Source organism: Tachypleus tridentatus, chromosome 13 (genome assembly GCF_004210375.1).
Source record: "Tachypleus tridentatus isolate NWPU-2018 chromosome 13, ASM421037v1, whole genome shotgun sequence".
NCBI classification, from domain to species: Eukaryota; Metazoa; Arthropoda; class Merostomata; order Xiphosura; family Limulidae; genus Tachypleus; species Tachypleus tridentatus.
Genome location: NC_134837.1, coordinates 57,608,002 through 57,630,313, shown reverse-complemented (window position 1 = coordinate 57,630,313; position 22,312 = coordinate 57,608,002). Strand labels below are relative to the sequence as shown.

Below are 22,312 nucleotides of genomic sequence, written 5' to 3'. Positions count from 1 at the left end.
CAGTGCTCTTTATCGTACAAAAGAGATGTAATTGCTTTAAGTTTCATTGTTAATCAATATTTTATATAAAAGTTTTACAGTTGAAAAAGAAAAGCCTTTATAAAATAGTTAGGAAAGTTATATTCAGTTTATAATGTTTTAAAATTATGATTTGTAAAGATATTGGTAAAGAATATATAATAGTCTATATTTATACGGAATTGTAGATTTTAATCTATGGTACTGTTGGGCTTTTAGTTATCCAATACGTTTACTTTCATTGTATATTACCTATTCTCTATTTTGAAGGAAAATTACCTCCAGATGGCGAAATCAGATAGAAACATGTCCACGTAGGTTCATGTTTGTAGTTTTTCGTTAGGATTATTAGAAGTAGAATAGATTCACAAGAATTCAACATTTTCTACAGGTATGTGGCCTTCATTATTGAAGTATTTAGAAAAGAAGGTTCTGTTTTCATTTTATGTTTAGTTTTAACTTTTAGTTTAAAGTTGAAAATGAAGCATATTTACGAAATATAAATATAGATGACAATAAAGATTAAAATTAAGTGGTTTACTAATAGTACTATAGAAATAAGCATCGTATAAAGTAAAATTTGACACTTTTACCCTGATATATAAGATGCGTCGACACTGCTAGTACTATTAGTAGTAGTTACAATTGGTTGGCCTTTTTATGGCTGTTGGTATTAAAATAAAAAATTGGCTAAATAATTAATATCTATCAAAACAATAATTAAAACTTAATTTAAACTGAATCACTTTCAATGCCTCATGATGAATTAACAATTCAGAAATTCAAGTTTTTGTGATTTGAAAATGCCAAGGCAAAAGTTAAATATGTAAACATTTAATGCCTCAGTGATATAAAGAAGATAAATTGTATTAAGAATCGAAAGATACCAAAACACACGGCAGTTAAAGGATTAATTATCAGAAAATACTTCCATTTATAAAATTTTCAATACAAATTGGATGTGATTGTGGTCCACTGATGTGATGATGTGTTGACACTATTAATTCCCTTAAAAGTCTTATAAATCTCAGTTAAATCCCCTTTTACCCTTCTGTTCTCAAGAGAAAACAGTTTCAAGAGATTTTAATGTCCTTGTGTAATGACTGTTTCATACAAGGTATCTTAATAGCCTTTTTCTGAACCTTTTCCAACAGTTCAATGTTCTTCGTGATGTGAGGAGCCCAATACTCAACAAATATTCCAAATATGGATTAACAAGTGATTTATACAGTGAAATTTTTGTTGAAGCAACTTGTATTTGGATTGTCAATACACAGTTACTAAAAATAAGAATATTAATCAGTCAGATCCTTAAACATATTTGGATGAGCTGAAGTGCAGGTACCATCATACTACACACACTAAGCCTATTATAACATTATTAATACACTACCAAGCCTTAATTTAAAAGTTTAATTCTATTGATAAAATTTACCAATAATTAATTATATTTGTTGTACCCTCTTTCAGCCCTATAAGTAGTCATTTGTTTTCCTTTTACTTCAGTTTGCATTATTTGGTATTTGGGGCTCATGATTGGAGGGTATTGTGTTTGATTCCCATTAGTCATCAGTTGTTTCTTTATATTCATCTGTTGACTAGAGTGAGGTCAACTGTCTAGTGGCTCCCATACCACCTTTTTTTTTCCTTTATATTTGCTAAAGTTTGAGGAATGCTGTACAAAAGAACAGTGCTGTGTAAATTGATTAATGCATATCACTGATTGCCAAGCTTTATCAAGTTAATTGACCTGCTCTAAACAGTGAAGTGTTTTAGGCTTTTAAAAGTCTGTATGACATTGTTTCCATAATTTGCACAACTGTTTAGTAAAGAAAGCAAGGTGTGGAAACTAAAATTAGTAAGTTGATAATGTAATTCTCTTTTTTTTTGCTCTCAAATGCCCTAGTATATTGATTTGATGCACCTGTGTTGTTTTTATTACACTAAATAATATACTGGATGGAATTATTTGAAACTTGAGAAGATGAACTTTCTAGAGTTTTTGCTTCTGCAGAATAAAAATATTATTTTTGTAGGTGATATCTGTATGAATTTGTTATATTTTTGGAAAGTGAAAAATTTTGTTGTGACATGTTGTTAATAAACAATCAAAATTGATTACCATTGTTGTATGTTTAAATGATTATTTCTTAATTCTTTCTGTATTCCAAATTTTTCCACTTGAGTTTTTGTTGAAGTTTTATCTTTGGTTTTATTTGAAAAACACAGTTTCACTGTATTTATGATTATTGGCATATGATAAAAGTACCTTTTTATTGCACCAAAGGTATTAGCAAGCCAATTTTCTTAAACTTATTAATCAAAAGGTTTAATATATGTAATGAGTTTTAGACCAACTTTATATTCATTTATATGTTTTGTTTTAATTTATTTTTTTAAGAATTGATTTAGCCATTTAAGCAGTTAATTAGGCTGAAAAAGCTTAATATAAGAATGGCCTAACAAACAGCTGTGTTATAATGAAGTATGAAATGAAAATAAATTAGGACTATACTTGTGGAGGAAGTTGTTCATAAGCATATTTTCTTCTAGTAATGTATCAACAAGCTAAGCTTTTTTCACTTTGTTCTGGTCTTTATGTTAATATTTGTTGATATGAAAACCGTATTTGGCTTAAACAGTTTAAAAGAACTGAAAAAAGAATAGTCACTTTGTATTCAGGTCACTAGCCTGTAACTTCTTGAAGCTGAGATATAATCAGTTTTGTGGCAACAAATGTTGATAAATGATGATTGGCTAAAATCAATAAAACTATATTATATTGAAGTTATGAGATCTAGCTTGGCACTGTTTTGTTCACTGCTGTTTCAACTTTTGTGCTATGGGTTATAAGTGACTTTAACATATATATATATATATATAGGAAAAAATTAGGAAATTAAAAAACATTACATTTTTCATTTTCAGCATTCTGAAATAAATTTGAAAATCAAAATGTGATTTAAAAATTGTTTATATAAAATTAAATAAATAAGGCAATTTTTGTTAAATAAATTTAAATCCTGAATATTATTGTTAATATATATAAGCAGTTACTAGTTTACTGTCTAAAATTACCACAGTTTAATGATGCAATTTCATCTTTTAGTGCAGGATGCACCAAGTTGGGCAACAAAGTTAATAATGTGATAGTAATTTTGGTAAGACTTACATGATAGTAAAATTCATTGCCTTAAGAAATTTGTTCAATGATATTGGTGTATGCTGTTTGTTTTGATTATTTTTAACTTTTATTGAATTGGAATGAAGGTGTGAAGGACTATATTTTGGTTTTGATTGGCAGTTGTGGATCTATTGGTCTTCTGTAACTTTTTGTTTTTAATTTGTATATATCAATGATTTATTATTTTTGTTTTGATTGTTTGCATAATTTTTCTATTCCTATTTTGTTGTAAAAGGACTTTCTTTTAAATATAAGACTTTATAAGTTAAATCTACTTTTTTAGTTTTCAACAGGATATCTACAATCCAGGGAAAATTTTAAGTTTAACTACTGAATAAGGGAATTGATAAATTTTAGTCAGGAGTTTGGAAACTTTGTATCACCAGTTGGAGAAATTTCCACATGGAAGAATGTCAATAAGAATGTTTTTTGCATAATGTGCCTGGCTAGAGTGGTTTCCTTATTTCAAATTTGTCCACATACTGACTAATACAATGTTCTTGAAATAAGTAACAGATTTTAACTACATTCAGTCTAGTATATGAAAAGGAAATAAAAAGTAAAAGAGAATGCTTATACAAAGTGTATGCCTTCTAATAAGAATAAAATGTTGGTAATTTAAAAAATGAACAAACCTGTATCAGGACACAATTTACATGTAATATAGTTGGTACTACTAACTGACAGTAGCATTATAATTTTTTAATTAACTATATAAATAATTAAGTACATAATAAATTTAATATATAGTTTTTGATACAAAACTTAACTATTTTAAAGAGATAGTTTCTCTTTTATTATTTGCTTTTACATTCCAGGTTTTTATCCCCATATAAGTTATTGAACATTGGTCTATTGACTTTTTAAAACAAAAAAAAAGTATGTGTAAACCAGCATTAATTCTTATATGATGACATTAGATGTTCTTGTTATTTTTGTTAGAAAAAGGTTTGAAGACTGGGTTTTTTTAATATATTTTCCATTATAAACATAAAAGTACTTATTAAATAATTATTTCATATATATTTAATTTGATGTAGTTGTGAAATAACTGACACAAAATTGTAATAGTTTACATCCAAAGCTGTTCTCATAAAGTTTTTGCAGAAGCATCAAAGGATTTATATTCTAATGAACGTCTTCAACAAGTATAGATGCATGTATTAATTGTGGATCAATAAAACTGACATAGTTGTCAAATGTTTCATGTTAACTGATTTTTTACTTTACTTTTTTATACCTACATACATTTAGCAATTACTTTTTTTAACATCTGTGATGAGGAGAAACCCACTTGAAGTAAAAATGTATCTCAGGACAGCTGGTATTAGTAAGTGTTAATACCAATAAAGTAGAGAACAACATTTCAATCTTTTTAGGTCATCTTCATGTTACCAAAGATGGTTAACCTGAAGATGATCTAAGAAGATCGAAACAATGTTCTTTGCTTTATTAGAAAGAGTTAATACCCATACCAGCTGTCCTGAGATACACATACATACTTTTTACAGTTGTTATATGTTCAGACCAATTTATTCTCAATTGTAATACCAAAAACTTTGCTAAAGCATCTCTCAAGCAATATTCCAATCATATGTATATTGACTTTCTTACTATTAGTATTCTTACTTTCACTTTAAGAAGTATAAATTATGATACAATATTTTAATCGTGTTCACAAAAAGCTTTCTTGACTTGTACTACCATCTTTTGGCACAGATCTTTTGCTTGCCATTAGCTTTGTTACTCCCATTTATTACTGCATATTAATGTGCAAATGATCATGCATGTTAATTACTTGTTTATTGGCTGTCCTACTGATTAAACGTTTTTCACTTGTTTAATTAATTTATTCACAACGTTTTACTTTCTGTAAGTTCTTTAATCAGTTAATTTGCTATTTTGCATTTTCTTTCTGTTTCTTGGAAAGTTACAATTTATTCTATCTTTTCCCCCTCTTTCAATATTATGCAATTACAATTTGGGGTGGTCACAAATATGATTGCTCTTTCTGAGGTAGCAGAATTCCTGACCATGTCTAACGAGTCAACACCACAATTCTTATTCCTTGAAGTGACCCCTCTCTTCCATCAGGAGTGGACCACTTTTGTGCTATGATCACAACACACTGATGATTGTCTTAACCAGGTCTTCAGTGATTTTTTTTAATTTAGACAGTTTCTCCCTTCCTGATTATGCCTTTTATTCGTGTGCCATTTCCAGAATCTTTACCCTTTGGTGAATCTATTATTCAGGTATATTATGTTCTGTACTATATTTCATTTCCTATGTTCCATCCCTGTCCTTCTAGAATGTTCCAATCTTACCATTTCCTATGTCAGGTCAGGGCTCTCTGGGGTTATATCACATGTATATTGGTTTTCAAGTACATATCTTCCATGAAGTAGTCACCTTTCATGCAATCTTTTCCTATCATCTTTTTGTGTTGAATACCCTAGTTCCATTACCAGGCATTTTCTTCATTTTCTCCTGATGATTTTAACTTTTTCTTGTTTTCATCCCATCTGATCCATTGCCTTACCATGTTACTGACTATACATTTCCATCTTTCCTTGGGGGACATCAGTACTGTAACTGTTTATCTGTGGTAGTAAATACTCTGTTTATTTTACTTTCCAGGAGTCTTTAACGCATATTTGGATACCATTCTGTGGAGAACGTTGCCTTACAAGGTACACTTAGTCTTAAATTTTAAATATGCTAGATGATTGCAATGTTGAGACTCTTACTACCTAATTTTCCATTCCAAATACCATTAGGTATTGGTTGATCAACTCCATCTAATGTCTTCTATGCATCACTATAAAAGGTAAGAAATAAAAGACGACACATCCCAAAAGAGTGATTGTCTTCCCTCTGGCCATCTACCAGTTTAATGTGGGATTCTAGTTTTTTATGAGAGGAGGTAAGGTAAGATATTGTATCAGAAGTTAACATTTTCTCAATTAGTGAAAAACAGTTTAAAGGTAAACATCCATGTTTTAAAGATTCTGAGCGGTAATATTCAATATCTATAACACCTGTACCTCATTTTCTTATACTACATTCTCTTTCAGACAAACCTTTAGGGCAAATGTCTCCCTTTTTCATTCAGAAGCAACTAGAGGGTCTTGTTGGCTCTCTAAAGTCAGTAAAGAAGCTTCGCTCTGGTGACATTGGTGGAAACATCCACATCTCAACACAACAAACTCATGTTGCATTCAAAGGCAATTGGGGATATATCTGTTGAGGTTACACCTCATGCTACTTTGAATTCATCATGAGGAGTTATAGTTGAGAGGGATTTGAAGAACATCCCTCAGTTAGAGATTCTTTGTGGTTTCTCCACCCAAAGAGTTTCTGCAGATGGAATTATGATGCTGACCAATGTTCTCATTCTGACATTTACATCATCACGTCCACCTGCCACCATCAAGGCAGATTATATTAATAGTAGGATACAGCCATACATTCCAAACCCTCTCAAATGTTTCCAGTGTCAGTAGTTTGGTCACTCAAAGATGTCATGTCAAGGTTCCTTGACATGTGCTCATTGCAATGGCAAGTACCATGATGCCTATGAGTGTGAAATGGACCCCCATTGCACAAAAGTTGCTGTCCACCACTTCATCTTGTAACATATATTGCTGCACTTTATTTCACTACACAGTGGGAGCACAGATGGTTCTCTCTGTGCCTCCACAATAATTGTTCTCAAACCAAATGAAAAGGCTTTTGATCTCCATGGTTAAAAAGTTAATGAATCAACTTCAACACCCATCTCTGTCCCAAACTTACTTTCCAGCCGCCCCCCACTAGTACAGCGGTATGTCTCCGGATTTACAACGCTAAAATCAGGGGTTCGATTCCCCTCGGTGGGCTGAGCAGATAGCCCGATGTGGCTTTGCTATAAGAAAAAACACAAAAACACAAATACTTTCCAGCAAATCCCAAGATCCACTTTCTTTGGTTCTGGGTTCAGCCATCTCTTCAAGTACATCTTCTTCTCCCACCCCAAGATGCAAAACAATCATTCATTCATGCCATCCTCAGTTGCTGAAATCCTCTTTAACATCAAAGACCTGCCCAGTCTACCCAGGACAGGTTCCATGGAGGTCAATAGACCTCCCTCAAATAAAGACAGTGAAGAAAAAAGGCATGGCCATAAACAGAAGGGCTCTTCACCTAATTTGCCTATACATAAATAAAAATGGCCACATTGATACCATGGAACTGTCGAGGTTTACGTTATAAGCTGGATGACATCAATGCACTGATAGCTTCCTACCATTTTGTATGTCTTTCCTTACAGGAAACATTTTTGAAACCTGCCAATACAGTCACCTTTTGGCAGTTTTCTTTGTACAGAAATGACAGGCTGTGTGATGGGCAAGTACATGGAGGGATGGTACTGTTGGTTGATCAGCATGTGCCCACCCTGTCTATACCACTCGACACACTCTTGGAGGCTGTAGCTGTGTTTCCTAGGATCATACAATCGCTGTTTGTTCTCTCTACCTGTCACCAAGAGAGATCTTTCATCAATCAAACCTTGATGCTCTTATTGAACAGTTGCTATCTCCCTTTCTAATCCTGGGGCACTTTAATGGACATCATCCCCTCTTGGGAAGTGCTGATATTGGTGGGAGAAGTTGCTCTGTAGAGCGTATGCTCTCTGATCACAACCTTTCTCTTTTCAGTAGTAGTTCTTATACCTATTTTCATGCATCTCAGTTTGCTCCCTATCATTGTAAGCTGGATCAAGCAAACTGGCCCTCTTTCACTGTTCTTGTAGAACTTGATCCTGCCATCGTCTGTAAGCCATCAGTAGACGACTGTGTGGCAGCAATAACTGACTGTATTATACAGGAAACTGCTCAATGTATTCCTAAAACCTTGACACGTTTTCCATGATGTCCTTATCAGTGGTGGAATCCTGCCTGCCACATGGCACATAAGGCTCAAAAATGGGCCTGGGATACTTTACTTAGGTATCCCACACTCTTGCTCCACATCACTTTCCAGCAGATCTGTGCACATGCTTGGTGGGAAAGACAGCAAAGCCAGAAGAGATCTTGGATTAAGTTTACAATAAGCATATCTTCTACCACCAGTTCCAAAGTCATATGGGATAGGATTCAAAAAGTCAGTGGATAATATAATTCTGTCCCCCTCTTGATCTTGCTCTCTGATGGCCACGAAGTACCTGATACCTGGAGCATTGCCGATACTCAAGGTGAAAGCTTTTGCTGGGTATCAAGCACTTCCGCTTCTTCCTCCACCTTAGCCATTATGACTTGGGCAGAATGATCACCTCTTTCCTTTAGAGCTGATTGTCTCAGTGACTACAATCCTCCATTTACATCAGTAGAATTCAAACTGGCCATTCATCGGGCTGGCAGTACATTGGTCGGACCTGATGATGTACACTATGAAATGCTGCGCCATCTATTTCCTGCTTCTCTTGCCATTGTTCTGATTGTTTTTAACTAAATCTGGCAAGAGAATGTTTTTCCTGATGCCTGGCATCAGGCTATTGTCCTATCTTCCTCTAAGCCTGGGAAGGATCCCAAGATTCCTTCGAACTACCATCTAATTGCTTTGATGAGCTGTCTCTGTAAGACCTTAGAGAGGATGGTTAATGTTTGATTCCTCAAGTCAAACATCCTCCTCTCACCCACCCAGCATGGGTTCAGATGACAGGGCTCCACCATGGACCACCTGATTTGACATGAAACATCAGTCAGAGAAGCCTTTCTCAAATGACAACATCTTATGTTAATATTCTTTGACATTGAGAAGGCTTATGATACAACATGGAGGTATGGCATTTTACAAAGTCTTTATATTTATGGGCTACATGGCCATTTGCCCATTTTTATTAAACATTTTTTAATCAACAGGTGATTCCAAGTTCATTTGGATTCAACACTTTCCTGTTCTTTTCTGCAGGAACTTGGAGTCCTTGAGGGCTGTGTTTTGAGTGTCACACTTTTCAGTATAAAGATTAATGTCCTCACTGAACAACTTCCTCTTGCTCTTGCCTATGGGTTCTATGTCGATGACTTTCACATTTCATGTCAGTTGTCGAACATGAGGTATATTGAGCAGCAGCTACAGACTGCCCTCAGTCGTTTACTGAAGGGGACCACAGCAAATAGCTTTAACTTCTCTCTCTCTAAAACTGTTTGCATGCACTTTTACTGCCAATGGGGTATTCACCCTTATCCTGAATACTGTATTGGTGAAGTTGTGCTGCTTGTGGTCCTTGAGACAGAGTTCTTGGGGCTTATCTGTGACTGTAGCTGACCTTTATAACACACATCAAGCAGCTATGGGTCAAATGTACAAGAGCACTGAACATCCTCCGTGTCCTCTCTTCCACCACTTGGGAGCAGATCAATGTTCTATGCTAAGGATATATCGTGCTCTTATTTGATTGACACTCGACTATGGATCACTAGTCTGTAACTTCCAGGACCTTGGCCTTTAAGATGCTGGACCCCATTTACTATCAAGGACTTTGGCTCTGCACCAGGGCTTTCTGCACTTCCCCAATTTGGAGATCATACACACAGTCTCATGAACCTACTCTGCTCCTCTGCCCTTTGCAATTGTCTTTACTGTACTCTTCAAAACTTCATTCCTTACCAAAACATCACACCTGGGGCTGTTTTCCTTCTTTGGTGTGTAATACATTTTCAGAACAGAGATCTGCCATTGCTCCTTTTGGCCTTCATATCCAGGCAAAGTTGGATGAATTGGGTCTGTTCTTGGATAACATTGCTGTATCCACTGTTCAGCCCATTCCACCATGTCTTATTACAGTCCTCAAAAGTGACCTATCTTTAATTCATTTGAGAAAAGCATACACTCTTGATTGGAAATACTGTTTGTTATTTGCTGGACATCTTCCAAACCATCTTTCAATTCCTATTTATACAGATGGTTTGAAATCAGGTGACTGTGTGGGCTGTGTCATGGTTTGTTGTGGTTTGGTGGTTGCATGCAGAATCCCCTCTACAGCTTCTGTGTTCACTGCTGAACTGTACGACGTTTCTCTTGTCCTGGATCACATAGAAGCTAATCAGTACTCAAATTGCACTACTTTTACTGACTCTTAGTTTTCTACTGGTCCTGGAAAACAGTGGCCCATTTCTCTTTAACATGTACTTCTATCCAGTTTTTCTGGATACCAGGTCATGTTGGTATTTGTGGGAATGAGCTCGCTGGCACTGCAGCTAAACCTATCTGCTCTGGCACAATCACTGCTGTGCCTTTTCCATACATGGACTATGGTCCTGTATTCAAGGCTTGGCTCCATGCCAGTTGTCAGTCGACTTGGAGTGAGCAACGTGAATACAAGCTTTTCCAAATAAAACCCTATATTGGATTTTGGTTGTCTTGCTTCTGTAATGATCAGAAAGAGGAAGTTGTTCTCACTAGACTACACATTGGTCACAGTTTTAAACTCATTATTTTCTGTTATCTGGGACTAATGCACCAATGTGTGTAACACTCAGGTCACAATAAGCCACATTTTACTGTCTTGCCGTCGTTATAACTTGCAACGATGGCAACATTTTAAACATGTTCTGTCCCAAGGTTTATCCATAATGCAAGAAAGTGTTATTTGTGATGGTGACACTGTCCACCTTGGAAATGTTTTTAGTACTTTAAAGGCCATTAATCTTTTTAATGCCATTTAAGTTTATTAATTTGTACATTAGACCTTTTTTAATATGATTCCCTTTTGAGAATCAAAGTACATCTAGTTTGATTAGAAATTAGAAAATGGCCATAGCGTCAAATAACTCAAAACCAGGACTGGAAAAGCCGACTTCAGGTGACCAATGGTGGTTTTTGAGCTTACCTGTTAGTCTTCCTGACAAGTTATGATAATTACAGTTATGCTACAGAAAGTCCTTTACAGCTTGTATTACTGTAGTTTTTCTCTTACTGCTGAAGGCTAGATGTAAAAATTGGTTTTAATGTTATTTATGTTGTTTTAATTCAAAAATTAAACTTTTTGTTTTACCTAAAATTCCTTTCATGAATTTTAATAATTTTACTTTAATTTTAACTTTTTACTGGATGTTTGGTGCAGATAACCTAGTTGCTTTGTGCCATAAGACACCAAACCAACCAACCAACTAACTTAACATGAGCTATGCTAATGTATGATAGCAACATTATGTTGATAGCCCTCTACCAGTTGGAGGGTGACACAACCTCCTTGATCAGTGACTTCCCTTAAGCACTTGCACTCAAAATAACTTCATTCTTTTCCTTGGAATTCTCTGGAATGGATGTAACTTTAAAATTATTAATCAATTAAGTGAGATTTGTGATAGTTTATGAAACCTAAATTTTAAGTTTCACTGATTTCTGTTATAACTTAAGAAAATATTTTTATTTTCTTCTTACCAATTATGAATTCTCTGGTGATGGTAACTTCTACTTTATTCAGTGTTGGTGGTGATGATCCTAACATGGGACCTCTATCTGTTGTGGCCACTGGTCAGGGTTCAGTATTTGTGGAGTTCCTTGATGCACACTGACCTCCTCTTGTCCATTCAGCTACTATTGTTTCTTCCCAGCTTGACTATGATTAGATCATTAGAATGATGATTATCTTCCCTGACAAGACTTACTGTAGCCACATGATTTCACAAGTTTGTTCTTTTCATTCTCCTTTGTCTTTTGATTCATCCCATTCTTTAATACATGAAACTTGTACTTGAGACTATTTTATTTTCCTTCCTTAACAAGACATAAGGATCCATGTAGCTAGTTTCTCAAACACTTGCACACCTATTCTAACATGCATTGTCTTTGTCTTTACTTTAGTCTTATAGTTCTAGCTTACTAGAATTCTTCTTATGTTCCTCAATTCCCAGACTTTAGGTTTTCTTTTACTTGTTTGGGGTGATCTTAATTTTCCAGAGGCTAATCTTTGCATGGTTGTCTCTTTCTTTATCACTTTCTTGTGTTACTTCTTGTCACTTCTTATGTCTGAGGCACTTCATTGTGTTCAGAACTAGTTTTCTGGATAAGTTTGTCCTTTTCTTTTCACTACACTGGCCTGTACATCTTCTGCTCTATTTCTTCTTAATTGGGTCATTTACTGGTGTAGAGTTTCTTAAAGTTCTATATGACCTGCTGATCCATGGGCTGAATGCAAGGAGTTGTGTTAAGGGGCAAGAGCTTCACCGTAATGAAACTGTACTCCTCCACCAAACCTGGTGGGTGAGCAGGTGCATTGTCCATCACAAGAAGGGCCTTGAGTGGCAACTGTTTTTCCGTGAGGTAATTCTTTACACTTGGGGTAAACACGTCATGGACCCGCTCCATAAAATATTGCCTGGTTACTCATGCTTTACTATTAGCTTTCCACATGACATTTAGTTTACTTTTCAGGACATTATTTTTCTTAAAAACCCTCGGGTTCTCAAAATGGTACACAAGCAAAGGCTTACGTTTTAAGTCCCCACTTGCATTACTACATAACAATAGAATTAGCCTGTTCTTCATTGGCTTGTGTCCTAGCAGTGACTTTTCCTCCTTGGTGAAGTAGGTCCTTTTTGGCATTTTCTTCCAAAAGAGGCCTGTCTCATTGCAGTTGAACACTTGTTGGGGAATAAAACCCTCTGCTTCTACATAGTCCTTAAATTCCCTAACAAATTTATCAGCAGCATGTTTGTTAGAACTGGTACCCTCCCCATGTCTCACCACACTATGTATGCCACTTCTCTTCCTAAATTTTTCAAACCACCCCCTACTAGCCTTAAAGGCATCACTTGTATCAGCACTTGTTTCAGGGGTGTTTTTCAGGAGGTCAGCATGCAACTGCTTTGCTTTCTCACAAATGATAGTCTCAGAAATGCTGTCACCAGCTAACTGTTTTTCGTTTACCCAAATCAACAACAGTTTTTCTACCTCTTCCATTGTTTGTGATCTTTGTTTCATAAGCATTGTCACTCCTTTTGTAACATTAGCTCCTTTGATGACTTCTTTATTTTTCAGTATGGTGCATACTGTAGACTTTGCCACACCAAACTGTGTAGCAAGGTCAGACACATGAACACCACTCTCATACTTTGTTATGAGATCTTTTTTCACCTCTATTGTGGCTCTAACAACTTTTGGGTTTGCTGCTTTCATTATACTTTTTTGACCCCATGGTGGCTTATTTACTCAGAATATTTAGAAAAACAACAACAAAAAAGAAAAATGAGAATGTTTACAGCAGATTTTAGCGGGGGTGTGGACTGGGCGACTGCAGGTAAAATGTTTTGGGCAAGCTTGGCGTGGGCCAAAAATGGTCGAAGGGTCGTTTTGGTCATCGGTCTGGGTATTTCAGGTGTTCGGACCACAAGAGCTTGGTTCGGGAACCGAGTTTATGTTCGACAACCAAGACATATTTTTTCTCAAACAGTATGTTTGACAATCGAGGTACCACTGTATATACCTTCCTCATGCTTACCTCCATGACCTGTTAAGTTCTATTTCTTCACCTTGAGGTTATCATGGGTGTTTCTGACTCATTGGATATTTGTGCTAAGGTGGTTCTGCATTAGTCGTTGTTCACTTTGGTTTTTTTCTCAACATTCTGGACTTATTCCTAGGTCTGCTGAATCTGTGTCTTTCCTTTCCATTTCAGATTCCTAACTGCTACTTGTCTTCCAACTTTCATGTGTCAGGGTCATCATTCATCTTGTTGGTGACTACACTGCTGGGTCTGGTCTGATTGGGATTTGTCTGCCTCTCTTTATCAGCTTTTGTCCTCCCTAAGTTTAACAGATTGGTTCTGCAGGATCTCACCTCCCACTTTTCCTCTTCTCTTCACTTCCTTTATTTTTCCTTTTCTCCTTTCTCTGTTTTCCTTTACATTCAGTGTCTTGAGGATGTAGTCTGAAGTCTGTTGGCCAAGTGTACCTTCAAGAAGGTATTTACCCCTACACCTGGTTGTTGCTCTTGTCTTGTGGTTTTCAAGTGCTCTTGAGACTGGCATCCAGTTATTTACCTGCTATTTCAGTTGTTTTTTTCTTATCATTCTTTGGATCCATTTGAAGGGGTTCATTTCTCCCTAGTGGTTCTTTTCACCCGGAATGCAGATGACCAATGTTTATATCTATGTTTACATTCCAATCATCCCATCTTCTAGAAATGTTTTTGTTTTCCCACTAAGATCATGTCTTTCACTTCTATGCTTTTCCTTTTGGTATTGCATCTACTCCATATGTGTTTATTTGAATTGTGGGGTATTACCATTAGCCCACTTCATTCATGCATTGGAAAAGAGGTTCTATTTTTCATGGATGATCTGCTTCTTCTAACCCATTTTCAAGTGGACTCTTCACACAGCTGCAATATTCTTTTAGTCTGTTTGTCTGGGTTAGCTTTTCAAGCTTTCCATGTCTTTTCTCACAGTGACTTTGTATTTTATTCATCTCGGTGTGTTTGTCCAGTCCTATCTTCATCAGGTTCAGCTTTCTTTACCTCAATTATGACTAATGGAATGTCTTGGCACCCCAATTTGTGATTTTCTTTCACATCTTGTACACAAGGTCTTTTGTTTTAGGATACTCCGGCTTTTTATCAAGAAAATAAAACAACATTTCATCACCATCAACAAATTTCCTTCAAAAACTGTTGAAAAAATTATATACTCATGCTTAGATCAACAACAAACAAACAGTAATAAATCCCAAGAAACAACAGACTACAAAAGTTTACACTGCTGTATATATATTCTTGACATCAGGGAAAAAGTAACCAATATTTGGAAAAAACTTGGAACACAACATTCCAGTAAACACCAAATTTATTCAAAAACCAGGTACATAACTAAAAGTCCATACTATGTAAAAACTACTGACAAACACAACATCAATATTATTTATAAAATACAAATCAATGGTTGTCACAACTTTGTATTGGAGAAACAAGTAGAAGAATAGACACCAGATTCAAAGAACACAACAAGAACACCTCATGTTTTTGACCTATCCCTAAGACATTCGCCTAACAACAGGCAATTGAAAACACTTGTTGCTGACATGAAGATGACTTAAGAAGGTCAAAACATTATTCTATATTTTATATTAATAAAAGTTTTATTAATACCAGCCGTAATGAGTGGGTGTTGAGAGAGGCCTACATCTGGAGGAAGAAATTGTGATAACTTAATTTTTCACATATATTGGGCATATGGCAGCATTGTCTATGTAAGGATGGCTATGATTGTTTATTAAAATGGTATTTTAAGTATTTCCTCAATAGGTAATCAGAACTTTACAATACTATACGGTGTTTCCTTTTATAACAATATCTATGTAATGACTGATCCACAGGTTCTAGGAATCTCTGTAAGTATTACAGCAAAAAAATTTAAATTTCTTGTTTTTCTGTCTTTTGCTTCTTTTTTTATTACTTAGTAACTCAAAAATCAAAAATAATGGTGTCACCCAAATTCACTGAGGTGACAAAGGTTCAAATTGAGTATCCACTTTTATAAGTATTATTAATAACCAGTATTAATAAAAGAAATCATAATTCTAAAGTAAACAGTATTGTCATTACCCTTGAAGTTAGCATTCTTACAGAAATTTTGTGTTCCTTTAAAAGGTTTTAAGTACAGTGTGAAGTAAGAATTACCAGCCAATAATATATAAAAAAATGTTATAGTTGGAACCTTATTGCATTTAGAACTTGATTATAAATATAACCTTCCTATGTCTGTTAAAGACTATTAAAAACAACAATAAAGAAACAAGTAAAGGAAAACATTTCAAAAATGGAAGTAAATTTCGGAATGGCTAATATCAATCCTTCTAAAACAATGCAAATAAGATAGTAGGGATATAGCAATTACATCATCCATACAAATAGCACAGGCAAGAATTAACACATAGTAATATGTAAATATACAACTACACTATGTGCCTGTGCTATTAAGTAGGGTTTATGCAAATGTTATCCCTACTATCTTGTTTGCATTGGGCTTAGAGGATTCACATTAGCCATCCATACATTTACATTCTTTTTTGAAAAGTTTTCTTTACTTGTTTATATCTGTATGAATAATATATATCTTAAAATTTTCACTTATAAAAAGTAATATTGTTATCTCAACTGAAATTTGGATTGAGTTGAAAAGATTATAAATAGTATACTTTCACAAAAATTTTTTACATGTTTGATCTTAATATTTAAAATCTAATTTTACCCAAATTTCTAATTTGTCTTTGATACTTATGAATGAAGATGTTAGTGTTGCATTTGTATTTTTGTAGATGAGTTATTATCTAAATCAGACAAATTTGTTGACATATTGAAAAGTTTGTAATGATTGAAATGTATTTTAATTTCTAAGTAAACAATTGTTCTAATGGCTCTTTGAAACTGTTTTAAATTGTTTAAATGTTTCACTGAAGACATTCTACATTACTTTTTTTTTTTTAGGCATCTGGAATCATACAGTCAGGATGACTGGCTACCATACTAAATGCACAATCAAGATATCACGTTGAGTTATTTTTGTCTTACTGGAGGAAAACATCCTGAAAAGGATAAAATTTCTTGTGCTGATGGCTACAGTACAGTTGGCAGTTGAACAGGTAAACTTTGAAGAAGGGACTCATCCTCATCATGAACACAGTGTAAAGTCTTTTGACAGTGTGGTTGATCCATTTACAGATTTTCCAACAGACAGCTGTCAACATAGAGACGAATCATCTGCTATTTCACAGGACATTTACTCTTCACACCAATTCGCTATGTCAAGTGATGCTGACATAAACAGAAGTAAATATTATTGTTTTGTATTTTATTCTCATAAACTTGCATCTTTTTATCGTGTTCTATATGTTCAAGTGACGTGTCTGTTTTTGTTTATTATAATCTGAAATATTTGTTTGAAATTTAAAATGCTAATTTTAAAATTTGTGTTTGTACGTTTACAGAAAAAACAAACCATACAAGAAAGAGTCGAAAGTTGACTTACTCCTCTCGACCAGACTGGAAATTGACACCAGGTAACTCACCCACTCCTCCAGAAGCTCAAGAGAGTGAGAATGATGATAAAGCTATTCTTAAAGAGGACCAAAATAAACTAACCAATGGTAAAGCTTCCAAAATGATAGATGATGATGAAGACATACTTTATTGCTATGGATATCATGCTGCTGTTGTAAACTATCCTTATATATCTAATTCAGTATGTATCATTGGCATTATTCTATTTATTTGATGTTTATGAAAATTTGATTAAACACCCAAATTACTTGCACTGATGAAAAGTTGATAAACCATTACACATAATAGTATATACATGTAATAAAAAATTGACAAAGGTAATATTGCAGTTTACATTAATTAACAGATAAGAAAATTTTACATAGTATTAGATATTGAGTTGAATTAGCTAAAAATAGCACTGTTACCTGCATTATTTCTACTCAAAAAAAGGATTTTATAGCATTGATAATGTATAATTGGTTCATTATTCAAAATAATTTTATTTCACTAATGTTGTATTACTGCTCTCAGGTTGCTCAGTACCTTAATGAACACAATCCAGAGCTTAGTGCCAAAGCCTTGGAGGCATACCATAAAGAAATAAATTTGTCTCTGCCTAGTTTGCAAGATGATAATGATTCAAAAGAATTTAAGGAAATATTTTTCCATCTCCATTTAAAGCTATGACAAACACATCGGAAGCTTTAGCCTTACAACAGTCTGTGATTGGTGAGTATACTGAAGTGATATTGCATAATTACAATCTTCATAAGAATAATTTCTAAACTTATCATAATTGTTATGTATTGCATTTTCAAATTTCTGTTTAGCTTATTTCAACATAGCTATATGGCAATTGCAACCAACTTGTGTTTTTTTTTTTTCTTCAGGAAAATGAAAAACCTTCACTATTAAATTTACATGCAGTTTTGATAATATTTGAGATATTATGGTATGTGTATGCAGTGCTTTCTGGTTATAGCATGGGCTTTGTAGGAGATACGATGATCTTGTTATAAGACCTCCTGTAGTATAAGTGTGGAAATGGTTATATTACCTAATACAGTATGTGCACACAATTTTTTGTTTTTAATTTTATTTAACTGATACAACAAAATAGAAAACAAAAATGTATAGACATTAACATAAAGTGCATGAAATTGTAGCTGAATCATTTTCTTAAAATATTTTTGTTGTTTTGTACCAGAGAATTGTTTCTGCAATACCAATTTTGTTCAGAGAAGCTAATTGCAAACACAGTTTCTGAGCTTCTTAATGTTTTACGAGCAGTTGACAGATTGGCAGGCTCTTTATCTTGATTTTTCAACTTTTAATCACTACATTTGGTTGCATTCTTCCTGATGGCATATTCAACATCTTCATCAGCCAAAACATGGCATATTGACTCTTTACTTTCTGTATCAACCCATTGTTTTGTCATGTTTTCCATGAGTTCTCAAACCCCAAGGATAACCCACAGTGGACTTGCTGGGCAAGTCCAAAATAGGATGAAGGGAAGAAAGGAAGACTTGCAGTTATCCAAATCCACAGTGTATGTGATGTTGATATAACCTGGGAGCATTGTGTGTATATATCTACATATATATATAAATATATAAACACACACATTCTTGTAGTTATTGATCTTGTGTTTTGATTTTATACTGTATTTAGCTTGACATTATCTCCAAACTTGTGTTTTGTTCATGGGTAAGATGAGATAATTAGTTGGTAAGATTTAATAGTAATTGTTTATTTTGAAAAATTGTTTTTTTTTTGTGTGTTACATTTATGTTAAAATAAATTATTTAAACATTATTTCCAATAGGAAATGCTAGTATAAAACCAGTATCCCCTGAAGTTGTTGCAAAGATTGTAGCTTCCACAAAAGCACGACTTAACCAGTCTATCTCAAGTCCTTCAGTTTCTGATGATTGTGCTGTGATGACAGAAAAGTCTTCCAAAAAATTTTCATTAAACTTTGAGAATGAAAAACAAATACCTATTAAAGGAGAGAGTCAGCAAAAAATACCTGATGGTGTAATTTTTAATGAATTAATTCGTTATCCCAGAGAAGCTATAACAACAACTTTTGAAAAGAAAGTTGGGTTTTTCAACTCAAGTTCCTCCTCAGGTGCAGAGAATCCTTCTTCATCATCTGTTTCAAGTACTCCAAAAAAGAGTCTTTGTAAAAGTGCTGAAGCAACATTTTCTAGAAGTAGGCATAGTAGTCAAAGCAGTATTGGAAGCATTGAATCTCGTAAAGGGGCCAAAATTGAGATGGCTGGTACACATATTGGAAGGAAGCATGTCCCTGAGGAATTACTGGATAGGCTTGAAAAAGAAAGAATGGGACAGACTTCTAAAGTTACAAATTTCTCAGAAAATCCTTTGAAGGAGCCAAACACAAAAAACAATATCGTGAAGTTTGATTCTGACAAAGGAGATTTGAATTCAGTGTGTTCAGAATCATTTGAAACAGAATCAAATTTTTCTAGTGTTACAGGCATTGAAGAAGAAATGTTTTGTATTAAAAAATTACTTATTAATGTTCCCTCTTCTCATTTAAAGTTCTCATCAGGAAATCACCGAGATAAAAATTCTTCTTTTGATGGGATCCAACAGTTAGAACAACAACCATTAGCAGTTGAAAGACAATCATCTCAGCTTCAAGATAAAGCAACTGAAACTGACAATTTGGAGTATTTTGAAATTCTTTGTCAGAATGCTAACTTTCAAGGTCAAATTCATACTTTAAGAAGTGAAATAGAATCTTTTATGAAGGACAAAATGCAACTTAAAGAATTAGTAGCAACATTAGAAAGCAGGTTAAAAGCAGAGCTAGAAGAAAAAGAAGTTTTAAACAAAGAAAATTTGGAACTAATGGCAGAATTTGAAAGAATAAGCAAGGAACATAGAGGTTGGAGTAATGTTATAACTGAGTATCAAAATGTCATTGACTCCAAGATTGCTGAGATAAAAGGTTTAAAGGAAGATCTCTCTGAATCTCAGATATCAAAAGCAAAACTTAAAGTTAATTTGGAAGAGACTAAGGTTGATATGGAATCAAAAGATGTAGCAGTTGAGGGACTAAAGAAGAAAATAGCTGAGTTACATGTTGAAGTGTTGACTTTGTTGCAAATAAAAGTTCAACTTGAAAATGATATAAACAGTGTAAAAGGAGAAATGGAAACCCTAAGGAAATCAAAAGAGTGGTACCAACAGCAACTCAGTTCTGTTCATGAGAATCGAAATAATATTCACCAAGATCTTATTAAGACTCAGGCTGAGAAGGTTTTTTGTAATAAGATCCTAGAAGAGATGAAGATTGAAAACAAGCAGTTAAGACAGCAGTTGACAGAAACTCAACAGAAAGCTGTCAAAGAGAAGGAAATCTTGATGAAACACCTTGAGACCATTGAAATGGATATGATGGAGAGAGAATCACTTTTTCAACAGATTCAGAAAGACAGAGGAGCAGCTGAAGAAAGTCTTACTATAAGGATGAAGAAGTTAGAAGAAGAGCAGTCTAATCTTAACAACCTTAATTTTACCATTGCTGAACTGGAACATCAACTTAGTGTAGCCAGAAATGATATTACTTCTAAGGAAGAAATGATAAAGAAATGTGAAAGAGATCAAGCAGACTTATTAAAACAACTGGTATTTTATGAAGAGACCATTAATGAAAAGGACCTTTCTTCCCAATGGCTGGAACAGCAGCTAAAAGATTCAGACCAAAAATTGAAGCTTGCAGAGCTTAAATTGTCTACCCTTGAAGAACAGATTATGACACTGAAAGGAGAAAAACTGCAGTTGAAATAGCTCTTGCATCTGCTAATGAGGAAAAGAAGGCAGTAAATGAGACTCTTTGGAATCTGAAAGACAACTTGAATTGTGTTGAGGGTACTTTCAAACAGATGAGAACAGAGTTAGTTGCCAAGGCTTCTCTTGTTGAACAATTGCAAAAAGAAAAGAATTACATTGAAGACTCTCTCGAGAAGGCAGAAGCAAAACTTCTTCATCAAAAGCAAGAGTTTGAATTCAAGTCCACTAATGAAAATAAAAATGCAGAGATTATGTTACAAGATGTTCAGTGCCAGAAAAATGAATTAGAAACTGTGCTGGAAGCAACCAGAAAGGAACTACTACAGGTCCAGAAATCTTCTTCTATGCTTACAGAAGAAAGAGATGGTTTAAAGAAACATATTTCAGAAATTACAAAGTTGTCTCATTCTAGTGAAGAAACAGTCAGCTTTCTAAAAGATCAGAACTGCCAGTTTACTGCAGTGATAGGTAATTTTAAAGGAGACCAAGATGACATTGACACTTACTCATATATTACCAAAGCCAAGCATGGGGTGCCTGATCCAACCATGAATGTTGAAGAAACTTGTAAGATGAAGCATCAACAGCTGAGTGAAGTGCTTGAAACAACTGAAAAGGAATTTGAAAAAAGGCAAAGAATGTATGAATCCAACATCAAGCTCTTAACAAGGAAGCTAAAAGAGTCAATGAAAGCCAAAAAGAAAATTGAACAAAATCTTCAACAGATCCAGGTTTCTACTGCTGAGACTGAACAGCAAACAGAAGATGATCTCTATGAACAATTTCTAGCAAATCAAAATCTTAGAAACAAGAAAAATGAGCAGCTAAAATCTGAATGTGACTCAATGCAACTTGAGAAGCATAGGAAAAGGATTGATTATTTAGAAGAAGAGCTGAAAGTTTTGCATAGAAAAGCAGAAGAAAGCAGGCTCACTGCAAAACAAAGGCAAGAGTTTATTCTTAAACTGGAGAAGGATAAAGGACAATTAGCTGGTAAGTGAAAAAATACCAAACCCTGAAAAAACTTCTAGTGTGTGATTTGGTACTGTGACAAAAAATTAGTATTTTGATAAATATTAGAAAAGTTCTTATGTAAACAAATTACTGGAGAAGTTCTAGAGGAGTAAGTGCTCAAGTAAACACAATTCTTTGTAAGTTCTTTACTACTGAAAATAGGGGAATTGTTTTTTTTAATCTTTTACATACAGTTTGTTCATTTTGTATTCTTATGAAGAGAACAATATGTTTTAAAACAACTGT

General features: G+C 34.2%; 1 pseudogene across 1 annotated transcript in view; it reads left to right on the top strand.

Moving 5' to 3' along the window:
* The first annotated feature begins 276 nt into the window (after positions 1-276).
* LOC143239434 (uncharacterized) overlaps positions 277-22,312 on the top strand; it is a 38,175-nt pseudogene continuing 16,139 nt past the window's right edge. Inside the window, exons 1-5 of the transcript XR_013021179.1 lie at positions 277-409; positions 16,670-17,011; positions 17,170-17,423; positions 17,756-17,953; positions 19,053-22,045. The product of XR_013021179.1 is annotated as an uncharacterized LOC143239434 (transcript). The remainder of the gene's footprint in view (positions 410-16,669; positions 17,012-17,169; positions 17,424-17,755; positions 17,954-19,052; positions 22,046-22,312) is intronic.